Source organism: Chiloscyllium plagiosum, unplaced genomic scaffold (genome assembly GCF_037043375.1).
Source record: "Chiloscyllium plagiosum isolate Xiang-an unplaced genomic scaffold, Cpla_swu_hap1 HiC_scaffold_5, whole genome shotgun sequence".
Taxonomy (NCBI): Eukaryota; Metazoa; Chordata; class Chondrichthyes; order Orectolobiformes; family Hemiscylliidae; genus Chiloscyllium; species Chiloscyllium plagiosum.
The window spans coordinates 79,340,497-79,356,982 of record NW_028270143.1 but is presented as its reverse complement, the minus strand read 5'-3'; the positions used below and the strand labels follow the sequence as shown (position 1 = coordinate 79,356,982).

The following is a 16,486-nucleotide window of genomic DNA, read 5'->3' as shown; positions in this document are numbered from 1 at the left end:
CGCTATCACCATCTAGAGATACTCCGACATGCTATCACCATCTAGAGATACTCCAACACGCTATCACCATCTAGAGATACTCCGACACGCGATCACCATCTAGAGATACTCCGACATGCTATCACCATCCAGAGATACTCCGGCACGCAATCACCATCCAGAGACACTCCGGCACGCTATCACCATCTAGAGACACTCCGGCACATAATCACCATCCAGGGACACTCCGGCATGCTATCACCATCCAGAGATACTCCGGAACACCATCGCCATCCAGAGATACTCTGACACGCTATCGCCATCCAGAGAAACTCCGGCACGCTATCACCATCTAGAGATACTCCGACATGCTATCACCATCCAGAGATACTCCGGCACGCAGTCACCATCCAGAGATACACCGACACGCTATCGCCATCCAGAGATACTCCGGCACGCTATCACCATCCAGAGATACTCCGACACGCTGTCACCATCCAGAGATACACCGACAGGCTATCACCATCCAGAGTTACTCCGACACGCAATCACCATCCAGAGATACTCTGGCACGCTATCACCATCCAGAGATACTCCGGAACACCATGGCCATCCAGAGATACTCCGACACGCTATCGCCATCCAGAGATACTCCGGCACGCTATCACCATCTAGAGATACTCCGACACGCTATCACCATCCAGAGATACTCCGGCAAGCTATCACCATGCAGAGACACTCCAGCACACAATCGCCATCCAGAGATACTCCGGCACGGTATCACCATCCAGAGATACTCTGACACGTAATCGCCATCCAGAGACACTTCAACACGCTGTCACCATCCAGAGATACAACGGCACGCTATCACCATCCAGAGAAACTCCGACACGCTATCACCATCCAGAGATACTCTCGACACGCTATCACCATCTAGAGATACTCCAACACGCTATCACCATCTCGAGATACTCCAACACGCTATCACCATCCAGAGATACTCCGACACGCTATCACCATCCAGAGATACTCCAACACGCTATCATCCAGAGATACTCCGACACACTATCACCATCCAGAGACACTCCGACACGTTACCACCACCCAGAGATACTCCGACATGCTATCACCATCCAGAGATACTCCGACACGCAATCACCATCCAAAGATACTCCAGCACGCTATCACCATCCAGAGATACACCGACATGCTATCACCATCCAGAGATACCCCGGCACGCTCTCACCATGCAGAGATACTCCGACACGCTATCGCCATCCAGAGATACTCCGACACGCTATCGCCATCCAGAGATACTCCGACACGCTATCACCATCCAGAGATACTCCGACACGCTATCACCATCCAGAGATACTCCGGCACGCTATCGCCATCCAGAGATACTCCGGCACGCTATCGCCATCCAGAGATACTCCGGCACGCTCTCACCATCCAGAGATACTCTGACACGCTGTCATCATCCAGAGACACTCTGACACGCTGTCATCATCCAGAGATACTCCGCACGCTGTCACCATCCAGAGATACACCGACATGCTATCACCATCCATAGTTGCTCCGTCACGCTATTTCCATCCAGAGATACTCCGACATGTTATCACCATCCAGAGATACTCCGACACACTTTCACCATCCAGAGACGATCCGGCACACTATCACCATCCAGAGATACTCCGGCACGCTATCACCATCCAGAAATACTCCGACACGCTATCACCATCTAGAGATACTCCGACATGCTATCGCCATCCAGAGTTACTCCGTCACGCTATCACCATCCAGAGACACTTCAACACGCTATCACCATCCAGACAAACTCCGGCAAGCTATCGCCATGCAGAGATACTCCAGCATGCAATTGCCATCCAGAGATACTCCGGCACGCTTTCACCACCCAGAGATACCCTGACATGCTATCACCATCCAGAGATACTCCGACACGAAATTGCCATCCAGAGATACTCCGGAACGCTTTCACCATCCAGAGATACTCCGGCACACTATCACCATCCAGAGACACTCCGGCAAGCTATCACCATCCAGAGATACTCCGACATGTTATCACCATCCAGAGATACTCCGGAACGCTATCACCATCCAGAGATACTCCGACACACTTTCACCATCCAGAGACGATCCGGCACACTATCACCATCCAGAGATACTCCGGCACGCTGTCACAATCCAGAAATACTCCGACACGCTATCACCATCTAGAGATACTCCGACATGCTATCACCATCTAGAGATACTCCAACACGCTATCACCATCTAGAGATACTCCGACACGCGATCACCATCTAGAGATACTCCGACATGCTATCACCATCCAGAGATACTCCGGCACGCAATCACCATCCAGAGACACTCCGGCACGCTATCACCATCTAGAGACACTCCGGCACATAATCACCATCCAGGGACACTCCGGCATGCTATCACCATCCAGAGATACTCCGGAACACCATCGCCATCCAGAGATACTCTGACACGCTATCGCCATCCAGAGAAACTCCGGCACGCTATCACCATCTAGAGATACTCCGACATGCTATCACCATCCAGAGATACTCCGGCACGCAGTCACCATCCAGAGATACACCGACACGCTATCGCCATCCAGAGATACTCCGGCACGCTATCACCATCCAGAGATACTCCGACACGCTGTCACCATCCAGAGATACACCGACAGGCTATCACCATCCAGAGTTACTCCGACACGCAATCACCATCCAGAGATACTCTGGCACGCTATCACCATCCAGAGATACTCCGGAACACCATGGCCATCCAGAGATACTCCGACACGCTATCGCCATCCAGAGATACTCCGGCACGCTATCACCATCTAGAGATACTCCGACACGCTATCACCATCCAGAGATACTCCGGCAAGCTATCACCATGCAGAGACACTCCAGCACACAATCGCCATCCAGAGATACTCCGGCACGGTATCACCATCCAGAGATACTCTGACACGTAATCGCCATCCAGAGACACTTCAACACGCTGTCACCATCCAGAGATACAACGGCACGCTATCACCATCCAGAGAAACTCCGACACGCTATCACCATCCAGAGATACTCTCGACACGCTATCACCATCTAGAGATACTCCAACACGCTATCACCATCTCGAGATACTCCAACACGCTATCACCATCCAGAGATACTCCGACACGCTATCACCATCCAGAGATACTCCAACACGCTATCATCCAGAGATACTCCGACACACTATCACCATCCAGAGACACTCCGACACGTTACCACCACCCAGAGATACTCCGACATGCTATCACCATCCAGAGATACTCCGACACGCAATCACCATCCAAAGATACTCCAGCACGCTATCACCATCCAGAGATACACCGACATGCTATCACCATCCAGAGATACCCCGGCACGCTCTCACCATGCAGAGATACTCCGACACGCTATCGCCATCCAGAGATACTCCGACACGCTATCGCCATCCAGAGATACTCCGACACGCTATCACCATCCAGAGATACTCCGACACGCTATCACCATCCAGAGATACTCCGACACGCTATCACCATCCAGAGATACTCCGACACGCTATCACCATCTAGAGATACTCCGACATGCTATCACCATCCAGAGATACTCTGGCACGCAGTCACCATCCAGAGATACTCCGGCACGCTATCGCCATCCAGAGATACTCCGGCACGCTATCGCCATCCAGAGATACTCCGGCACGCTCTCACCATCCAGAGATACTCTGACACGCTGTCATCATCCAGAGACACTCTGACACGCTGTCATCATCCAGAGATACTCCGCACGCTGTCACCATCCAGAGATACACCGACATGCTATCACCATCCATAGTTGCTCCGTCACGCTATTTCCATCCAGAGATACTCCGACATGTTATCACCATCCAGAGATACTCCGACACACTTTCACCATCCAGAGACGATCCGGCACACTATCACCATCCAGAGATACTCCGGCACGCTATCACCATCCAGAAATACTCCGACACGCTATCACCATCTAGAGATACTCCGACATGCTATCGCCATCCAGAGTTACTCCGTCACGCTATCACCATCCAGAAATACTCTGGCACGCTATCACCATCCAGAGACACTTCAACACGCTATCACCATCCAGACAAACTCCGGCAAGCTATCGCCATGCAGAGATACTCCAGCATGCAATTGCCATCCAGAGATACTCCGGCACGCTTTCACCACCCAGAGATACCCTGACATGCTATCATCATCCAGAGATACTCCGACATGAAATTGCCATCCAGAGATACTCCGGAACGCTTTCACCATCCAGAGATACCCTGACATGCTATCACCATCCAGAGATACTCCGACATGAAATTGCCATCCAGAGATACTCCGGAACGCTTTCACCATCCAGAGATACTCCGGCACACAATTGCCATCCAGAGACACTCCGGCACACTATCACCATCCAGAGATACTCCGGCAAGCTATCACCATCCAGAGATACTCCGACATGTTATCACCATCCAGAGATACTCCGGAACGCTATCACCATCCAGAGATACTCCGACACACTTTCACCATCCAGAGACGATCCGGCACACTATCACCATCCAGAGATACTCCGGCACGCTGTCACAATTCAGAAATACTCCGACACGCTATCACCATCTAGAGATACTCCGACATGCTATCACCATCTAGAGATACTCCAACACGCTATCACCATCTAGAGATACTCCGACACGCGATCACCATCTAGAGATACTCCGACATGCTATCACCATCCAGAGATACTCCGACACGCTATCACCATCCAGAGATACTCCGGCACGCAATCACCATCCAGAGACACTCCGGCACGCTATCACCATCTAGAGACACTCCGGCACGCTATCACCATCCAGGGACACTCCGGCATGCTATCACCATCCAGAGATACTCCGGAACACCATCGCCATCCAGAGATACTCTGACACGCTATCGCCATCCAGAGAAACTCCGGCACGCTATCACCATCTAGAGATACTCCGACATGCTATCACCATCCAGAGATACTCCGGCACGCAGTCACCATCCAGAGATACACCGACACGCTATCGCCATCCAGAGATACTCCGGCACGCTATCACCATCCAGAGATACTCCGGCACGCTATCACCATCCAGAGATACTCCGACACGCTGTCACCATCCAGAGATACACCGACAGGCTATCACCATCCAGAGTTACTCCGACACGCAATCACCATCCAGAGATACTCTGGCACGCTATCACCATCCAGAGATACTCCGGAACACCATGGCCATCCAGAGATACTCCGACACGCTATCGCCATCCAGAGATACTCCGGCACGCTATCACCATCTAGAGATACTCCGACACGCTATCACCATCCAGAGATACTCCGGCAAGCTATCACCATGCAGAGACACTCCAGCACACAATCGCCATCCAGAGATACTCCGGCACGGTATCACCATCCAGAGATACTCTGACACGTAATCGCCATCCAGAGACACTTCAACACGCTGTCACCATCCAGAGATACAACGGCATGCTATCACCAACTAGAGACACTCCGACATGCTATCACCATCCAGAGATACTCCGACACGCAATCGCCATCCAGAGATACTCCGACATGCTATCACCATCCAGAGAAACTCCGACACGCTATCACCATCCAGAGATACTCCCGACACGCTATCACCATCCAGAGATACTCCGACACGCAATCGCCATCCAGAGATACTCCGGCACGCTGTCACCATCCAGAGATACATCGACATGCTATCACCATCCAGCGGTACACCGACATATTATCACCATCCAGAGATACTCCGACACGCAATCACCATCCAGAGATACTCCGGCACGCTATCACCATCCAGAGATACTCCGACATGCAACTGCCATCCAGAGATACTCCGACATGCTATCGCCATCCAGAGACACTCCAACATGCTATCGCCATCCAGAGACACTCCGACATGCTATCGCCATCCAGAGACACTCCGACATGCAATCGCCATCCAGAGATACTCCGACACGCTATCACCATCCAGAGACACTTCGACACGGTATCACCATCCAGAGATACTCCAACACGCTATCATCCAGAGATACTCTCGACACGCTATCACCATCCAGAGATACTCCGACACGCTATCATCCAGAGATACTCTCGACACGCTATCACCATCCAGAGATACTCCGACACGCTATCATCCAGAGATACTCTCGACACGCTATCACCGTCCAGAGATACTCCGACACGCAATCACCATTCAGAGATACTCCGACACGGTATCACCATCCAGAGATACTCCGACACGCAATCACCATCCAGAGATACTCCGACACGCAATCACCATCCAGAGATACTCCGGCACGGTATCACCATCCAGAGATACTCCGACACGCTATCACCATCCAGAGATACTCCGACATGCTTCCACCATCCAGAGATACACCGACATGCTATCACCATCCAGAGACACTTCAACACGCTATCACCATCCAGAGATACACCGACACGCTATCACCATCTGGAGATACTCCGACATGCTATCGCCATCCAGAGATACTCCGGCACGCTATCGCCATCCAGAGATACTCCGACATGCTATCACCAACCAGAGACACTCCGACATGCTATCGCCATCCAGAGATACTCCGACACGCAATCACCATCCAGAGATACTCCGACATGCTATCACCAACCAGAGACACTCCGACATGCTATCACCATCCAGAGATACTCCGACACGCAATCACCATCCTGAGACACTCCGATACTCCATCACCATCCAGGGACACTCCGGCATGCTATCACCATCCAGAGATACTCCGGAACACCATCGCCATCCGGAGATACTCCGACACGCTATCGCCATCCAGAGATACTCCGGCACGCAGTCACCATCCAGAGATACTCCGACACGCTATTGCCATCCAGAGATACTCCGGCACGCTGTCACCATCCAGAGATACACCGGCACGCTGTTACCATCCAGAGATACACCGACATGCTATCACCATCCAGAGATACTCCGGCAAGCTATCGCCATGCAGAGATACTCCAGCATCCAATTGCCATCCAGAGATACTCCGGCACGCTTTCACCACCCAGAGATACCCTGACATGCTATCACCATCCAGAGATACTCCGACACGAAATTGCCATCCAGAGATACTCCGGCACGCTTTCACCATCCAGAGATACTCCGGCACACTATCACCATCCAGAGACAATCCGGCACACTATCACCATCCAGAGATACTCCAGCAAGCTATCACCATCCAGAGATACTCCAACACGCTATCACCATCCACAGATACTCCGGCACGCTATCACCAACCAGAGACACTCCGACATGCTATCACCATCCAGAAATACTCCGGCACGCTATCACCATCCAGAGATACTCCAACACGGTATCACCATCCAGAGATACTCCGACACGGTATTACCATCCAGAGATACTCCGACACGCTATCGCCATCCAGAGATACTCCAACACGGTATCACCATCCAGAGATACTCCGGCGCGGTATCACTATCCATAGATACTCTGGCACACTGTCACCATCCCGAAAAGGCAGAGGACCGTAGCTCAGGCTTCACTATTTGAAAAACCTCCCAATTTGTATTGAAGATTTGAGGCACAGAAGTTTGCAGAGGACACTCCAATGCAACAAGCTCTAATCAGATTCACAGACTCCAATCTTGCTTGCAAATTCTACTGCCTGGATGAAGGGCTTATTGCAGAAACGTTGATTCTCCTGTTACCCGGATGCTGCCTGACCTGCTGTGCTTTTCCAGCACCACACTCTCAACTCTGTCAGTTTTTCCTGTCTAATTGAAGTATGCCAGCCCTTCTACCATGGCTCAAAGGGGCTATTCCTCAATAGTTGGTCACCCTTCAATCAGAGAGACAAGGTATCTGACCAGCAACAAAGGGGAGTGGTCAAACTGAAAGACTTTCTCCTGGAGCTGCTCCTAGGCCTGGCATGGTGATCAGTCAGAGGTCCAAGCAGCGCACAGTCAACTGGGATCTCAGACCAGAATGCCTGCCTTGTTCCTGTGGTGATACTCATGCTCAGCTGTCCCTGGAAATAGAGCAGCCAGTGTCCGCTATTACATTAAGGCATTTCAAACTCAATGGACACTTAAAGGAGCAGAGAGCTTCATTAACCCAAGTCCAGGATCAAATTTTAATTTGACTTTTTAAATTTCACCTGACAAATGTTGTCACAGTTTATTTTTTACAGAAAAGGGGGAAAATGTGATCTCTTTAATGATGTTCACAAGTCATTAATCACTAATTTCAACATACAAGATGCAGCATCAACTGTTCATTTTGCAGCACTCTGGAGTCCATGGACCATATATGAATATACAGATGATGGGCATTTGCAGCCATGTTTTAGTTATTTGAAAAATCTTTTGTTGCATTTCTCATTGCACTTCAGCCTGCACTCTTGATCTTTGGCATCTGGTGCGGAGGGATGTGGGCAGATCAGAGAACCTCCTTGTGGATCTGCACCTGGGCCTGGCCAGACTGGCTATTAACAGGTTCAGGCAGTGGGCCTGTGGAAGGGGGCGGCATGGTGGATCAGTGGTTAGTACTGCTGCCTCACAGCAACAGGGTCCCAGGTTTGATTCCAGCCTCGGGTGACTGTCTGTGTGGAGTTTGCACATTCTCCCCGTGTCTGCGTGGGTTTCCTCCGGGTGCTCCGGTTTCCCCTCTCAGTCCAAAGATGTGCAGGTCAGGTGAATTGTCCATGTTAAATTGCCGATAATGTTAGGTGCATCATCCAGAGGGAAATGGGTCTGGGTGGGTTAGTCTTCAGAGGGTCAGTGTCGACTGGTTGGGCCGAAGGGCCTGTTTCCACACTGTATGGACTCTAATCTGATGCCTGCTGGCTGTCTGCCCCTCTTCTGTGTTATGTTCATGCCCAGGTCTTCTTAGAGAGCATGTAGTGTCCACCAATACTCCCGATGCCTTTAGAGAGAGGTGGGCAACATGGAGGAAACAGTGTTTTATTTCCCTCTCCAACTCCAATTTTGATTTCCTCCTCTCCCTACCTCCTTTGACAGCTTGCATTGCCTGTAACAGGCCTTGCATGTAAATATCTAATTGGCTACATAGGTGATTTACTGGTGATGGTTAGTGTTTAACTGAAAAAAAGTCATGGTGATTTGGTGATGGGGTAAAATTATTCAGTTGTGTATGGTAGCATTTCCAGAAAATAAAGGAGAAAAATAAAAGATGTCATATTCTGAGCATGTGCAGACTCCAGAATTTCCCAGTATGCCCCAATAATCTTTTAATTACATTGGAAGGAGTTTCAATGCCCCTTATAACATTTTGAGAGTTTGTTATGCCTTTTCAAAGAGGATTTCCATCTTATCAACCATAAATTACAAAATCAAAAATTATTTTGGAGACAAAACATAGCTTGTTTACTCTGAGAGCATGGGCATTCACTATGAAAAACCTCTGGTAACATTACACTTACTGGATTATTTGAATTATTTATGCAATAAGTCTCATCCTGGCATAAGGTTAACTGTTATCAAATCACATTAGTCGTTCAGATCAATAAAACGCTGCTTCAGCAATGCAGATCTCTCAAATAATCAAATTTCAGCAAACTGTTCAACAGATAAAATGGATACAGAAGTATGTACTTTTTATTTTATTAAACTTGTGCTTGGTAATATGAGAGAAGCTGTACTGCTTGTATTATATTTTATAAGTATGCATTCCAGTGACCACACTGTTTTGAATAGAGGTAAAATTCCATCACCACTAGCTTACCAACAGATACAAAAAGCACTTAATCGTGTATCTTACTTCCTGTATCAGCATCTTTTTGATCTCCAAAGGATCAGATTCCATTGACAGTGTTGAATTATAGGCACTCTGACAATCCAGAAATGTGCCCACTCTTTTTAATTCTTTCATGGAATGTGAATGCTGCTAGCAAGTCTAGCATTTGTTGGTCTGTCCGAATTGCTGCTGGGAAGTTAGTGGTGAGCTGCCTTCTTGAATCAGTGCAGTTGTATGGACACCCATAATGCTGTTAGGAAAGGAGGTTTAGGTTTTTGACGCAGTGACAGTAAAGGAATGGCAATCTAGTTCCAATGACGTATGATTTGGGAGCGGAACTTGCAGTTGATGGTGTTCCCAAGCTTCTTATACTGTTGGCCTTCCACCTGGATTTGGAGGGAGCTGTCAAAGGATTCTGGTCAACCTACTGCAATACTTCTTGTGTATAATGCACAATGTGCACTGGTGTTGGAAAGTGTGAATATTTAAAGTGAAGGATAGGGTGGTGATTAAGTGGCTTCCTTGTCCTGGAATTTGTTAATCTTCCTGAGTTCATTACAGCTCAGTAATTCAAACAAATGAAGACTATCCTATCATACTGCTGACATGTGCCTTGTCGGTAGTGAACTGGTTTTGGGGAGTCAGGAGGTGAGTCACTCACTGCAGAATCCCCATGCCTCTCACTGGCTTGTAGTCACAGTATTTATATTATTGGTCCAGTTCAGTAAACACAATAAGCAATCCACAATATTTTTATGGTGGGGATTTCAGTGATGTAATGACATTGAAATTGAATGTGATAGGAAGCGCTGATTTTTCTCTTCTTGGAGATGGTCATTGCCTGGCACTCAATGGTGCATATGTTATTTGTTACTTATTAGCCTAAGCCTAAAAATTGTCCAAGTCCTGCTGTACATGGGCAGAGATTACTTCAGTATCTGAAAAGTCATAAATGGTTCTATTGTGCAAGCAGCTGGGCCACAGGCATTCCTGCAACGATGTTCTAGGGCTGAGCTGATTGACCTCTAACAAACATAGTCAATTTCCTTTGTATTTGGTATGAGTCAAAGTAGCTATGTTATTGCTTTACCAGGTTAGCACCTCATTTCCTCCTCCACCTATCCAATTCCTGGCTTGATGGTAATTGTAGAATGGGGGGATATGTCAAGCAATAGGCTTACAAGCTGTGGCTGTAAGAAATTCTGCTGCTGATAGTTCACAGTGACCCAGGGATGTCCAATTTTGTTCCACTGAATCATCACTGACTCTAGTCCATTTAAGGACAAGGCCAGTTTGGGAAACAATGGTACGACCAAACCACTCTGGACAGCAGACACTGAAGTCTCACCATCCAGACTAAATTCTTTGCCTAATGCTTCTTGAGCACTTCTTCCAAGTAGTATTTAACATGGGACAGATTCATTAGCTGAGGGATGATAGTAGGTGGTCATAGGTAAAAACAATGACTGCAGATGCTGGAAACCAGATTCCGGAATAGAGTGGTGCTGGAAAAGCACAGCAGTTCAAGCAGCATCCGAGGAGCTCCACTCTATTCCAGAAAGTCGGTGGTCATAAGCAGGAGTCTCCTTGCCTATGTTAAACTTCATACTACAAAACTTCATAGAATCTGGAGTCAATGTTGACAATTCCCAAGGAACTCCTTCTGCTGATACTGCCACCTCTACTGGTAGAATAGGACATAGCTGAGATGGGTAATGGAGTACTCAAGATTAAATTATGTTGAACTGTTGCTTGGCTGCCCTGTGGGACCATCCACCCAATTAGGAACGAGAGAGAAGCTGGTCAAAGCACATTTCACTTCAAACTTCTGCAGTCAACATGGAAGAGATCTTTCTCTCCTCAATTTAAAATATAATCAAACTCATGTCCTAGAAGGTAATGGTAAATGCTTTAGCACAATTCTATCATCTGGTCTTCTCCAAGTTATCTCCTGTTTCCATATTCCAAAAAGCCTGATAAGCAGCTGAAACATTTTGTGCTATCAAGAAACAAATTGCCAGCAACACCACAATCATTGCTTTGAATAAGGTGGAGTCCACACCACTACTTCCAATCATCCTGACAATCAATTTGTATCAGCCAAATCTAACATTGCAGGAATCCAGCTACTTCATCCCTATATGCATTTGCTTCTTCTGTCTTCTAAAGCAACTAGCAGTCAATGCCTGCCAAAATTCAGGAGCTTATTCCTTTTGTAGTGATTATATTGATCAATTAAATTGCACTTTGTGCTGTACAGTGCTCAGGTTGTTTGCTAGTGGTGGTATCAGTGGCAGTGGGCAGTGCATAAGGCTCAATTACCTATTATCAGCAGAATGAGATAGGATTACCTAGGAATCAGAAAGACCACATTAAATGACGCTGCTTTTAATTTACATATACAAATAAGGATAGTACTATCAGTCTTTTCCAAGGACTCCTGCAGTGACATATTGTCGATACATGTAATCTGGCATTGTGCAGACTCAGTATAAAGTAAGACATAGTCAGTTCAGCTAGTTCTGCTGAGTCATCTTAACATATCTGTTCTTACTCTGGCAGTATTCAAGGATCTTATGCTTTACAGAAACCATTAACCAGATAAAAAAAAGATAAGCTGTAATAGCACGAGGACTTAGAGAACTTTTTTCATTGGATAGTAATGGAGTGCACAAGTAGCCAATATATCTGAGTGGTAAATTGCCAGCAACCTGCATAACCAAAGAATGAATTTCCTTTGCAGGCATAAATCATGTCCCCCTAATTTTCTGACACTGCCCATAACCAGCTAATATAGTGTCGCTGAAGACAGTACAGAAAAAATCTTCCTACTGGCTCCATTAGTGGCTGAAAAAGGGGCATGCTAGCAAATTCCAAACAACTTACAAAGTCATGAGATTTTAGAAATTGCACTATATTAGAAAGCCTTAATCAAAAGGTTTATAAATATTAATAGTAAAAGATTAGTGAAGGATAGAATGGGGCCCATAAGAAACAAGGAGGGCAAGCTGCTCACTGAAGCAAAGGCAAAGGCAAACTTACTAATAAGGAAGAGGTACTAAAAAGGCTGGCAATACTCCAGGTACAGACGTCACCAGGTCCAGATGGGATGCATCCTAGATTGCAGAGAGAGATAAGGGAGCAAATGGTGAAGCATTTGACATAAATTTTCCAGGCGTCTCCAAAAATAGGATTAGTCCCGGAGGATTGGAGGATTGCAAATGTGATACCGTTAAGAAAGGGACAAGATATAACCCAAGAAACTATAGAGCTGTCAGCTTGATGAAAATACTGGGAAAACGGATAGAGAGAAGAATACTGGATAAAACAAATATACACTTAGAGAAAACTAAGTTAATACGAGACAGTCAATATAGCTTTGTCAAGGGAAGGTCCTGTCTGACAAATTTCACTGAGTTCTTTAATGAGGTGACACGGATAGTGAATGAGGGCACTGCTGTGGATGTTGCACATTTGGACTTGCAGGAAGCATTTGATTGGGTGCCACATGTTTAGCAAAAGAGAAATGTTTGGGATTGTAAGTCCTTGGCAGCATGGATTAGAAGTTGAGAAACAGACAGTAAATTGGAGATCAACTGAAAGTGGTGTTCCCCAGGGATCAGTGTTGGGACCGTGTTTTTCCTGATTTACATAAGCGATTTGAAGATGGGTATTGAGAACAAAATATCTAATTTTGTAGATGATACTAAGTTAGGGAGAATAATGAGGATGATACTGAGTGACTTGACAAGTTGGCCAAATGGGCAGATTCCTGGCAGGTGAATTTCAATGCAGAAGGATGTGAGGTAATGCATTTTGGCAGAAGAAACATGGAGAGACAACACAGGCTCAGTGGTATAGCTTTCAGGGGAGTACGGGAGCATGATTCTCTGAAGGTGGCTCGGAAGTTGAAACGGTTGTTAAGAAGGCTTATTGGATCCTTAGGTTTATAAATACAGGCATACCTGTAAAAAAGCAAGGAAGTGATGCTACATCTCTACAAATCATTGGTCAGACCACATTTGGAATATTGTGTTCTGTTTTGGGCATCTTATTTAAGGGAAGATATTAAAGCACTCAAAAGAGTTCAAAGGAGATTTACTAAAATGACCACCAATGATAGATTTTGGAAAAAAAAGGAAAGATTAGGGTTTATTCTCCTTGGAGCTGAGAAGATTAGCAGGTTACCTTATTGAGGTGTTCAAAGTTATGAACAATACTGACAGGGTAAGAAGGATATTCTGGTTCCAATACTTGAGATTAGTATTTGATACTAATATTGATACTTGATATTAGTACTTGATACTAGTAACCAGGGGTCACAATTTCAACACTGTCAGCAAGAGAACTAGGACTGAAAAGTGGGAGAAACTTCTTTACTCAGAGTTGTTAGGATTTGGAATGTGCTCCCTGTGAGAGTGCTGGCGGGGCTTCCACAGTAGGTTTCAAAAGAGAACTGGAAATATATTAGCAAGTGGTGTATTTAGAGGGCTATGGAGATGGGCTGGAGAACAGGACTAGCTGGGCAGCTCTTTCGGGAGCTGGTCCAGACATAATAGATCAAAGGCCTCCTTCTGTCCTGTAAGTTCTAGGATTCTATGTATAATAACATCACATAATATATGTGTAAATGTAAATAATCATTAGATTAACTATATAATTGGATGTTTATTGGCAAAAATCAGGAAGTCAGAGATTTTATATGCAATTCGTGCATGGGACAGTGGATGAATGATTTACAGGAATAGTTATAGTCATGAACCTGTATTACCCAACACATACTATGATTCCTGAAACCTTATGACTGTTGGGATTTGGTTCTGTGCCTCTGATTCAAGTCCACATGGACCAGAAATGTTACGGATCAGTTCTCAGGTGCACTGCCTTCTCCCCAAGCATTGAAACCATAGAAGTCCTGGAGCTGGTAAATTTGGAATTGGGAAGGCCAACTGGTGGTGCAGTCAAACCCCCACAATCTTCTCCCCTCCACTGAAATTAAGTTCTGGAGTGGAAAGTCCATGGTCAGCTGACTTTTCCACATGGATTTTTGCCGGGTGCTCCGATTTCCTGCTACAATCCAAAGATATGCAAGTTAGGTATATTGGCCATGCTAAACTTCCCACAGTGTTCAAGGATGTGTAGATTAGGTGCATTAGCCTTGGGGGTTACAGGGATACGGTAAGGGGATGGGTCTGGGTGGGTTACTCTTCAGAGGGTCTGTGTGGACTTATCGGGCCAAATGGCCTATTTCCACACTGCAAGGATTTTATGATTCTATGAACTGACCTGCCTCACTGCCAACTGAGGCCCTTGAGTGTCTACTTAAGGATGACTAATGGGTGTCAGCTCACTACTGTTGGGATTAACCCAGTTGGAATTGGGGCCTGTCATCATGTGAGGTGCATGATTACTGGCGTCTTGTGGGCAACTTGTCACATCGGGGCCGCGGTGGGGGATATAGAGGGGAGAAGGTCTCACAATCAAAGGCAATCATTGCCTGGTTGAGGGCCTGCAAAACAGGTAGGGGAGTATTTGCTGGGAGCCAGAATCCTGAACCACCGCCCACCTCACCTTCCTGCAACCAGCAACTGGGGAACCCCATATTAATAGTTTGTTTCACACACCCCCTATTAACCTAACACTCTGATGGAGTGTAAATCCTGCATCAAACATGGCCTTCTCTATGGAACTGCCAGGTTGGCAGCTCTCACTGGGCAGGATTTACTTTCTTAGGATCCTGATTCCAGGTGAAAGCCCATTGATAGTGCCATCAATGTCTGGATGGCATGTAGTCAACGAACCATCCCTGGCAAAGGCAGCATTGGTCTTATGCTGGCTCTCCGCTGGCTGACAAAACAAAATTCCCTGTGCCTCATGAATGTTCCACTCATAGGTTCATTGAACAGCAACAACAAATAAGGCTACAAGATCAATACAGCTAGTCCCAATACTCCAACTTTTCCCAGAAGCCCTAGATTTTGTTTTCTTATTCTTTTCCCTAAATCCACAACCAAATCTGCTTGCACCACTCTTTCAGAAACTGCATTCCAGATTGTAACCATTTGCTGCATAAAAAAAATGAGGCTTTCCTCATTATCTTAGGTTCATCACTTTAAAACTGTGTCCATCACTTCTTGACTTTTCTGCATACGGAAACAATTTTTTTTCTACCTACTTTGTTTAATCCAAGAATTTAAACAACTCTATCAAATCTCTTCTCAATCTTCTCTTTAAAGAAAACAATGTAGCTTCTTCAGTAAATGTGAAAGACTAAAACAATGAACTGGAGATGCTGGAAAATTGAAACAGAAGTAGAAATTGCTGGAGAAACTCAGCAGGTCTGACATCTGTGGATAGAAACCAAAGTCAGTGCTTTGGATTCAATAACCTCTTTTTTGTGAACTTCAGTTAACAAAAATGTTAACTCTGCTTGCTCTCCATAGATGATGTTGAGTTTCTCCAGCAATTTCTGCTTTCATATGAAAGACAATGACCATGACAAACTTTTCCTACCTGAACCCAATCTTAAATGACACCAGAAGCCAAGATTAAGCAAGGTGCCTACATTATTTCCAGTGTCATACCTTGAGTGAATATATCACTGCTACCATAGCACTGTGCAATCAGAAGACCACTGACT

At 46.4% G+C, this 16,486-nt stretch overlaps 1 protein-coding gene across 7 annotated transcripts in view; it reads right to left on the bottom strand.

The window, feature by feature from the left end:
* The window catches only part of adam22 (ADAM metallopeptidase domain 22), a 390,158-nt gene that overhangs the window by 299,991 nt on the left and 73,681 nt on the right, over positions 1 to 16,486 (bottom strand). The window lies entirely within an intron of this gene.